An 11,234-nucleotide genomic window follows, 5' to 3' on the forward strand; every position below is an offset into this window, starting at 1 on the left:
CTTGTAACGCACCACTTATTTCCTTACCAGATTGTAAGCAAATTTTTACCTCGGAATTTCCCTTCTAAAAAGAGTTTAATTTTCTCTTTTGTATTTGCTATAATTTTTATACACGCTTGTTTGAATATGAACTTCGGGAATTTTTAAACAAGCATTTGATTTCTCTTCCGAGTTTTTTGTGACTACTTTTGGTTAAGATTGTGCACCCAACTAACTTTCTAAAATATTTGATGAAAATATTTTTGCTCTTAGCCAAATCTGGGTGCATTTTGTTTTTAAAACTCTGCATAATCTACTTCAACATAAAGTTGAATTAGAGCAAAGCCACGTTATTGCTTTTGTTGCCCTCTTGAGGAATGTTTGCTATTGAGCTTTTCTTCTAAATTGCGAAGTGATTTTCCGCAAGTTTTCGATTCTTTTATGAACAATGTATTTGGATGTATTTTTAATCATGCGCTTAAGTTCTGTGAGTTTTGTCTTGGGTTTGAGATATTCTTTTCTGTAAATCTCATACTACTTTGGCTCTGCTTGAATTATTATCAAGCTAATGCGTTGACTTTCTTCTTATTTGTCCTGTTGAATTTTCTTGATCCAAGGGCTATTTTTGAAGTTGTCAATGGAATTGTGTTTAGCAAACTTCATTACTTGAGTATCCTTGTTTATCTAGAATTGGATACATTCTCTCAAATCTATGAGTACTACCCTTGACATTTGACTCTCCTTTCTAAATCTTGTATCCTTCTGAGTAGACTCGAGAATTGTTCTGATATCACGTGCAACTTGTAGACGTAGTAGCGTGATGCATTAATTCTTTAAGACGTGATATGTGTGTGTGGAAGGTGAAGCGGTAGGTATAAAACGTTATGAGTTGTGGGTGTTTTGTTCCTTGCGAACGAGTTCGCGGTTGTTAGGCTTATGATTGGCTATGAGGTTGTAAAATGATTGGTGGAGTTGGGAAATTGAAGTTCTGAAGTGGGAACGAGAATTGTCAGCGAACGTTATGTCACTGTTTAAATACCAACATGCTTTGCAGCCTTTTACCACACTAATTACCACTTTGCTTTGTGAACGCCTATCTTGATTTGCACCCTATTTTGGCACCTCAAGTTTTTGTAAAGCTTTGAGATCATATGACCTTGTGCATTGAGCCTATCTTGTAACGTTTGCTTTGCAATCACACTCCTACCTTTGTATCGTTATGCATACGACCATCCAAGTATTTGAAAAACAATATATATGTTTATATTTTGAGATATTTTTGCTTCTTCCTTAAATGTGTTCAAGGGTGAACTGTTATGAAATTTCTTTCGTTTTGTATCAATTTTCGAGGACGAAAATTTTTGTAAGGTGGGTACAATGTAATACCCAGAACCTTTAAAAAGTCTTTTTATGATCAAGTCTCAAATCATATAATTATTTATAGCCTTAATTTCAGAAATTATTTTATTAAAGATAATTAAGGCAAGTTTTGATTTATTGAATTTGAGATAAGTTATGATTATTATCCAATTTTATAATTATTGAATTATTTTCTATATTTAAACCACAAAGTTGGTGGTTGTGAAATAATAAGGATTTTTATATGATTTTGGACTAAATAATTAGTATTTTAGAATATTGATACTACTGTTTTGAGAAAATAAAGGATTTAATTATATTATTTCTAATTATTTGATTTGGACAATTTATTGAAAATAATTTGTAAAAATGAGGAGCAAATAGTATTTTCTATACATAATTAGTGTTGGATTTAATTTGGGTTTCAATTACTATATTATCCCTATTTTTGAGTGAAATTACCAAAGTACCCTTAATCCTAATTTTTGAAAATGAAACCCTAACCCTGAAAACCCTAATCAGAACCCGTTTTCCCTCTGAGCCCAACAGCAACAATGCAGATACTTTTCCTTTCCCAAATCATGCGCAGCAACCATGGAGAAATGGTGAGAGAGGGGGATCGAGCCAGAAGAAGCGGCGTCGAAGAGAGGGAACTTCACCCGCACCATCTTCTAACCGTCATCATCGGCATCTCACTGTCGCTGCTGGAGGGGCCGTCACCCACGCATTGTCGCTGCCAATCTCGTGCTGCCGCAGTCCCACCGAGCTTCTGCCAACACTGCACAAAGCAGAGAGAGAGACAGATGGAGAAGGGGGCCGCGGAGGGGGGAAGAGCTACCGATTGTAGTCGCCGTTGGGTCCTTGTTCCTCGCCATCGAAGGAGCTGCTCCCAGCCACAGTGGTCGCTGATGTTCGTGCCACTGTCGTCAGAGAAACCCGAGGAGAAAAGATGAACGCGACGGGGAAGAGTGAGTGAGCCGCCCCGGCGTTGTTGGAGCCTCACCACCGCTATCCCTGTTGTGACTGGTGTCGCATCAGAGGACCACCATCGCGGGAGAAAGGGAGGGAGCTCGCGGTGAAGAGAGAGGGGCGCTGTCTTGCGCGCCGCCGTCGCACTTGGATACCGCCGCTGCTATTGCGAGCTCGCCGTCGCCGGAGCTGGGTAGTTGTTGTCCCTGCCAGCAGCGAAGAAGAAGCGAGATGAAACCTCCTCCATGTCTGCTGTCTCGGTTTGCTGAGAAAGAGCTATCGCCGCCGCGCCTGGTCGCCGGAAAACCCCACTGCCATCGCCGGAAAACTCTGCCGGTAAGGGTTTTGAATTTGGTCTTCATTTGTTTAAGATTCTGGAAGCTTTAACGTCTCTGTATATGGGTTCCAGGCACCATTTCCGGAGTCCGGTCGCCGCTGCTATTTGAGGTGGCTACCGGGCTGCTGCCGAACCGGTTCGGAGACCGCCGCTATTTTGGTTTAGCCGTTCCTTCTTCGGTTCGGTAAGCGTTTTGATTTGAAAGCCCTTTCGTTATTGTTCTGTTATCTCACGCTGAGATTTGTGGCATTAATTGCTATAAGATTGAGTTTCAGTTGTTGTATGTTGCGATTAGAGTCGTTGAGATTGTTGAGAAAGCAAGTGGAGCCGAGTTGTTGGTTGCCGTCACTTCGGGTTGAGGTGAAAGGGACTCTGTGAGATGTTTGGGTTATGGATTTGCGTTTTGAGGTAGAGGCGCTTTCCAAAAACTATATTCTTATATATTGGAATTATTACATATGGATACTGATGTGAGAGAATGTGTATTTGGTGATTGTATCTGCCTTATGTATGGCTTGATTTGCCTTAATTGATTATGAACGTCTGTTGGTTGAATTGTTGTGTGGTTTTGTGAAACGAAATGCTTTTCAAGTTGATTCTTTTAAAGCTTTGAGATCGAGTTTAATCCGTTGAGAATTGAATTGAGTTAATTTTATTGAGAATGTGAAAAATAGAACCTACTCTTGAATTCAGCCTGGCCTGCTTTAAATGATCTGGTTTTTGATGAATGATTTTTACTGAACCGTTTCTTTGAAACTTTAGAAATGAGTTTATTCGACTGATAATGATTTGATTTTTGAAACGGTTTTCTTGAAATATGGTATTGAGATTAACTGTTGGATTTTGGCTTGCCTTTGAATTGATTTTGGATTCTGGGCTGTTGGAAAAAAATTGTGGAATGGTTTTATTGGGACCCGGACCGGGTGGCAAAGTCCAAGTTTTAGGGGAGATGCTGCCGAAATTTCTATAAAATCTGAGTCTTTATTGAAATGTTGTCTGGGAAAAATGATGAGCTGAAGGCTTCTACTATTTTAGTTGAAATATCAAGAAAAGGATGATTCATGATTTTGAAATGAATTATTAAAGAGGGAATTGTGATTTAGTCTTGCTTCTTAAGAAAGGCATTGTATCTTTTTCAAGAGAAAGTTGTTTAGATAAAACTTATGTTTTAAAGCTGTTTTAAATGTGACAAGGGCAATGCCTTTGAATTTGACTTGAGGGTTTCAATTAGAGGAGTTTCAATGATGTTGAAAGAACCTAAATGTCTATTGACAAGTTTCATTTTGAAATGTTTTGAGAAAGGTTTTAAGTACTCTTTGAACTCTGAATTCTTGCAAGACTTAAACAATTTTGAACAGTTGAAATGTTCTAGAATTTATCATGGGGGTTGAAGTTGGTTTTGCCTAAGTAAAGGAAACGGCTTGAAAGAAGTAAATGATTACGTGACTCGGTTTGGCTTAGATCCTATTTTATTACTCAAATCGGAAAGCCAAGGTTTTAACGATTTTAAATGAATTTGGCGAAATGAGTTATGCTATTCTCCCCTAAGGACTTGGGACCTTGCCGATAAACTTTGTTATAAAATCCCATTGTTGGATGGATGATTTTGAATGTTTTAAAATGAATCTTTAACTTTCCATGGTTATGGAAATTTTGAAAAGAGGATGCCGAGAGTGGCATGGTTTTAAACGGGGAATTTACCTTGAGTAAAAGTGGCTTATGAGCCTGAGATGATTTGAGAAATGAGATCTTTAAAGCCAAGGCTGAAAAGAGTTGGAACTTGATTTCAAAGTGAAATAATTTGGGAAAAAGTGATTTATGGCTTAAATGCCGATTTTATGAATTGATGATGTTGAATGTGGAAGTACTGTTTTGTTGTGAGCCGGAATGACTGTGTATGATTATAAATATTGGTTGGTTCGGGATTGAACCGTGAGCCAGAATGGCTGTGTATGATATGAATATTGGCTGGTTCTGGACTGAACCGTGAGCCGGATGGCTGAGATGGATGTTGATCCATGGATGAGATTGAATGCATGTATATGCTGAATCATTGATAAATGTGAATGTTGCACTTCCACTATCGGAGATAAGAGTTTCCCTGGGAGAAAGCAGTGGCTAGCCACCACGTGCTCCAGGTTGAGACTTGAAGCTCTTTTGACCCTATGTCGTCAGGGTGGCCGGGCACTGTGAAAGCCCCGGATGAGCTCACCCCCATAAATATTCACCAGTGAGGGTGATGGATATGGATCATAATTATGATCAAGTTTATATTGAGTATAACTCGAGTTGGGGAGACACGATAGAGGGACAGTCCAATGGTTTGATACCAGGACTTGTCGGGTTGGCTCTATAACCGACAGATAATATCATCAGCCACTAGGAACAGGCATGCATCATATGCATTTATGTGACATTGTTTGGGTGTGCATATTGTACTTGGTTTGCCTTTGTGACTATTTGAGATTATCTGCTACTTGCTCTACTTGCTGTAACTGTTTGTTTGTGCTTGAACCTCCTATCTGTGTTTGTAACTGGGACTCTGTTGGATTGTGGTGATTGGTTGTTGTTGGTTTGTTTGGGCCTAGGGGCCGTGGTTGAAATGAGATGGACCGATGGTTGGTTTCGGTTTTGTGTTTCTGATTTGGAATAGTATGAAAGGCTATTTTTGGTTTAGCATAGATAAACCTTTTGAAAGGCTTTCGAAATATTGTTTTAAATGAACAGTTTCCTCTTTCAGAAAAGGATTTCAGATTTTCTCTTTTACTGTAAACCGTTATTTTTAAAAAGAGGCATAAGTCAGTTATTAATCACTGGTACGGTTTATCTTCACGTATCCTATTACAGTAATTCCCAAAAACCCTCTACTGAGAACCCTTTCGAGGATGATGTTCTCACCCCCTACATTTTTCCCCTTTCAGGATATGGATGCAGAAGTCACGAAGAGTTTATTTAATTGTTGTGGAAATGCTCTGTGTTGCTTTAGATTACTATTTATTGTACCCTCGCCTTCAACTTGATATATTTTGTAAGAGGGATAGGGATTGTATTGGTTAATGTCTGTAATATTATTTATATATATGTATGTATATATATGGATGTACTCTACGAGTTTCTGTAAGTTGTATGGTATGTATGGATGTACGTTGTATAGCGAAAGTATTTTTGGGAACGGTATTGAGGTTTAAAGTTTTAAACAGGCTCATATTTTAGTATTAAATAATATAAGTGTCGTCGTAATGTCCGAGCTATCAGAGTCACGCAGCCGGAAGCGTGAGCTTTGGTAGTTAGGGTGTTACATTATGGTATCAGAGCCTAGTTTCGATCCAGGGACCGCCATAATTAGGCCAACCTTGTGCCAAAACTGACGCGTCCGCGCCAGTTGCGGAATACCTCAAGCACGCGTCCGCGCAAGGTGCGCGTCCGCGCGCCTACCTCACTGATTCACTCTAGTAAAAAAACCAGAGACTTGAGCCAACTTTGTGCCACTTCTGTGCCTGAGGCACAACTCCCCTCGCGCACACGCGCCATTGACGCGCACGCGTCCCCTGCTAGCATCCTCACCGACGCGCCAGCGCACCTTGCGCGCGGGCACCGGTTGCGCGAGTCAGTTTTATACTTCGCGCCTTGCCCTGTTTTTCTTTCTCTCAAACCCTTTTCTTTCCTAGTTTCTTTTCCTTCTCCCTCCATCATCTCCCTTCTCCTCTTGTTCTTTCCTACCCCCACCACCACTGTCTCCGGCCACTCACCGGCGACAACCAACTTTTTCCGGTGGCACTACACCTCTCCCATTTTCTTTCTCATCTTCACAAAAGAAGATTCAACCTTGTTCCTTCATGCTTTTCAAGGTTTCACTTCTTCTACTTCTCTTCTTTATTTTCTCTTGCATTATTTCCTCTAGTTAGATGCTTCTTATTGCTTTACTTAGTTTCCTTTTTACTTGGATGATGATGTTTCTTGCTTTTTGTTTGCTTACCTTTCCTTTTTCCTTATTTCTCCATGGATGTTGAATTTGAGCTTAATTTGCATTAATAGATATTTTGTCATTCTTTTTCTTATCTTTCCCATTGTGTGATGATTATGTGATGATTGATGTTCCATTTTGGGCTTTGAATTAGTTTAGTATCTCATAAATTCTAATTGCTTAATTATTGCACGCCAAGTGTTCGAGGAAATGCACATATACCATTTTGGTTCATTTTAGTCATATATTTTTCAAATTGGTGCTCCCTCCTCATTCACTTACTTTCTCTTAAATGCATTGAGTCTAATTTGTGTGCTTAAAGTTTATACTTGCCAATTAGATATTAATTGAACATGACTTGCTCTTTATTATGGATGCTTGAGACTACTTTTCTCATGCATTGAATGCTTTACTTCCTCTTGCATCCCATGCCAAGTGTTGTGACCCTTGCTTTTACATTCATTATGGGCACCACAAGTCACTTGCATATTTTTTGTCAAATTGATTCTTGGGTTTAATGTTTTCCTTCCTTCTCTTCCTTTTCAGGATGGCCACCAAGAAAGGCAAGGAGATAGCTTCAAGGAAACCAGCCACAAAAAGGGCACCCCAAAAGTCAAATTCTAAGGCGGCTCTTCATTAGGAGCCAAACCACTATCTAAGAAAGGGAAGACACCCGCTCTTTTTGATGAGAATGACAAGGGCAAACCGGCAAAAGATTCCTCAAGGTTCCCCAACCGCTTTTGTGAACTTATGTTCCCCTCCATAGCTGTAAGGAACTATCATCCTGAGCATCTACTCGCTCCGCCGGACAAGGTCACTCCTTATATTTTGTCCCGCATTGAACAGCGAGGATGGGAGTTTCTTTTGAGGAAACCAAGGGAAATCAACCTCTCTTGGGTGGAAGAATTCTACACTAACTACCATCTTCCCTCTCTTCAATCGGTATACAAGCGCCGAAAGCAAGTCTCAGTTTCCGAAGAAGCTATTCAGCAAGTGACATGGATGGCTACCAAGAAGTTTTACGTCAGCGAGAGAAGTATGATTCAATTGGGACTCGATTCTCTGAGTCATTGCTGAGCCAGGGACATTTTGGACCCAAGGTCGACTCCGGATGAGGTCCAAGAGCATTGACGCTCGCTTCCTCACTGTGAAAGCTAGAGCTTGGGCCCAGATCCTATCCCACTATGTCCTACCTAGCACCCACAAGTCGTCCCTCATGGCAGACCTCGCCTTGCTTGTTTGGTGTGTTCTCACAGAGAAGCCGGTGAATATTCCGCTTCTTCTCAGGTAAGCGATGAGTCAAGTTCACGACCGGGGTAATTTGCCATTTCCAGCATTGGTGTATGACTTAGTTACTGCTGCGGGTGTTTCTTGGGAAGCCAAGGACAAAAAGATTAAAGTTCCGGCTAAGGGCGATGTGGTCCCAAGCGGGAAATACCTACACCTTCCCATGAGCAAACCAAGCCTCGACATGGCCGTGCCACTTCTTTTTCCTTCTAGCTCATCATCACCACCACTGCGATCCACCCATCAAAGGATAGAAGATCTTCACCAGAAGCTTGATAGATAAGATCGGCGCAACCACCGCCGGTACACTTACATCAAGAAGCTTCTGTGTTGTTTTACCCCTAGCATGGAGGAACCCGAAATGTTCACATCCACCTCAAACCCAAGTGATGGGAGCTCTGATGATGGGGATAGTGAAGGTTCCGGTCCTGACCATCCCTTGCGTATTATTCGTAGTACGGAGGACCGTGCTAATTTCTAAAGTGTGGGGAGGTCGTTCGACCGATCTCTCTGGGTAACATTCTCTTCCCCTCAATACCCATGGATTTATCTTTTGCTTAGAAGTTAGTATATTGCATGTGTAGTTAGTTTTGCTTGTAAATACCCTTGCATGATAGTTAGTTTCTATAGGATTGCTTGGTCAAAACAATAACTTCCTTTTCAAGAAACTGTGTTCTGGGTGACCTACCAAAATTCTGAATTTTTTTTTTTTTGCAGTAAACTTGCTTTAAGAATGTATTTTGGAACATAGTGATTGAGCTAAGAATAGAAGCATGAAAGTTTTGAGCCTATTGCATGGTTACATCTTTTAACCATTATTTTCATTCTTGTGTGCATATCTCTCTCCCTCTCTCTATGATTGTGATCCTTGCTTTGTCTGATTCTATATGTCCATTGCTTGGTGTATGAATGCATTTACAAGATTGAGGCCATCATTTCAATAGTCACTTTTCCCAAATGGCCTTAACCCTTTTATCTACCGTTGCTAACCAATTTTGAGCCCATGATAAACCCTTTTGTTCTTAAATAGAGCACATAAACAACCCTAAGTGAAAAACCATGAATGTCCCTAAATTTGAATCCTTGATTAGCTTAGGTAAGTTAGGATGTGTGTCATTCAAATAGGAGGGTATACTTGGGAAATTCAGGTAGATATATAGGTGTGTAATTGTAGTCTTATTGAAAAATTCTAGGATTTGGGAACATACTCATGTGTTGAATGACAAAACTGTATGCAATGAAACTTTTGTTCACAAAGAAACCCCAAGAAAAAGGGGATAATAATAAAAAGAAAAAAAATAATAATAAAAGAGAGAAAGCAATGAAAGGGGACAAAGATGCCCCAAGATAAAGTAACAAAAACAATGCATATGGGTGTGAATTGAAAAGAATGCATGAATATGCACAAAGAGTAAAACTCAAGGGTAGCTAGGTAATATATTGTAGTTGTATAGGTTGTTCTATGTGTCTAGTGGATCCTAGGTTGATCAAGGACTCAAATTTTAAGCCCACTTGGCCATATACATCCTTACCTTCGCCCTAGCCCCGTTACAACCCATGAATAAGACCTCATGATACTTGTAAGCATGCATTAAGTAATTATCGATTGTTAGATGAAAGACAAATATTGGAAAGCATGATTAGGAGAAGACTGAGTGACGAACCCTATACACTTGAGCGAATAGAGCGAATACACTTCCGGTGAGGGTTCGATGCTCAATGCTTGTTCCCGGCTTTCACAAGCGTTCGTTTAGCAAGTCATATGCATTCCATGGTGATGTTCAATTTGGTAGGATTCATGAATCACATACTATTTTCACCCTATATGCTCACATGTATTCTTGGAGGATAGATTTACTCTTGACCAAGTAGGTAGATGATTTTACATTAGTTGCATGCATCCATTTAGGTAGTTTGCATTTCATAAACCCTTTCCCATCATGATCTTTGGTCTTTTTATTTTAAGCATGAGGACATGCTTGGTTTAAGTGTGGGGAGATTTGATAAACCCCGATTTTGTGGTTTATCTTGTGCTTATTTTGGGGGATTTTATCAATATCTTGTGTTCACTTTCTAATATTGTTCCATGATGGAAAACATGCTTATTTTGCCTTAAAATTGCCATATTTTAATCCTCTTCTATTGCCATTCGATGCCGTGATGTATTTGTTGAGTAATTTCAGGAATTATAGGGTAGAAATGACTTAGAAGAGAGGGAGAAAGCATGTACAAAGAGAGAAGAACATGAAGAATTGAAATCTTGGGAAAAGCAGCATCGGCGCGGCCGCGCACTCCACGCGGACGCGTGGATAGGATTGGCTGGAAGCGGCGCGAAAGGATGGACGCATCCGCGCAGATCAGAAGATTCCTATCGACGCGCACGCACACTTGGCGCACACGCGGGGATCGCAAAAGCAATCGGCGCGCACGCACGCATGGCGCGCACGCGTGGGAAGCTGCACGTGACCTCATTAAAGGAAATCATGCCTGGCAATTTCTGAGGCTCATCAGGCCCAATTTCGAGCTGTTTATGCATGGAAAAGACCCAAGGATGCTAGGGGGAAAGGGGGGATCAATCATTTTTACACTAAGACATAATTTTAGCTAGTTTTTGGTTCTTTGGTTATTCTAGAGAGAGAAACCCTTGTTCCTCTCTAGATCTAGTTTTAATTTGATCTTCCCTTGTTGATTTATGAATTGGATCTTGTTAATTACTAGTTTAATTGTTCAATTTGAATTCCTTGTTACAATTTTGCTTATATCTAGTGATAGTTTTATGAATTCTTGTCAATTGTCATTTTATACCCATTTCATGAATGTTGTGAATCTTGACTTGTTGATGTTACATTGATGATTTCTATGTTTAATCTTGTTGTTTGGATGATTGTATGTTGATAATTGTTAGTGGGTACTTGTAGATTTTAATTTAATTGCTATTTTGAACATGTCTTTTGTTAATGCTTACCAAGTGTTCGATGAATTGTTTACTTTGATTATGGAGTAGTCTTCTTTACACTTGGCCTAGGTCAAGGGAATTGGGTAAACTTGAGTCATTGGGTCTAATGAATTTGATGATTTGGGAGCCCTTGGTGGTCAATTTGATACTCATTGATGCCAATCCACTACTAATCCAATTAGTAGGTAGGTTGGGATTTATGGGTTGATGTGATCAAAGCCATTTGACGTACTTCAAGTCTAGGAGTAGATATCACGTACTTAAGACTTTGAGGGTAGACTTAATGAGCTTGGTTCCTCATAATTATCAAGATATGATTGTTAGACAAGGATCGTGACCCCAATTCCCATGCCTAGCCAAGAGTTGCTTTTATTATTCATATT

At 40.0% G+C, this 11,234-nt stretch overlaps 1 long non-coding RNA gene across 2 annotated transcripts; it reads left to right on the top strand.

Annotated features, from left to right (window-relative positions):
* On the top strand, positions 2,574-5,695 carry LOC110271178. Of its 2 annotated transcripts, XR_002361592.1 has the most exons (3): positions 2,783-2,828; positions 2,940-3,052; positions 5,566-5,695. It is a non-coding gene; the product is annotated as an uncharacterized LOC110271178 (long non-coding RNA). The 2 variants fall into 2 exon arrangements; XR_002361589.1 differs by having other exon boundaries at positions 2,574-3,052.

This window comes from Arachis ipaensis, chromosome B01, assembly GCF_000816755.2.
Source record: "Arachis ipaensis cultivar K30076 chromosome B01, Araip1.1, whole genome shotgun sequence".
In the NCBI taxonomy this organism is placed as follows: Eukaryota; Viridiplantae; Streptophyta; class Magnoliopsida; order Fabales; family Fabaceae; genus Arachis; species Arachis ipaensis.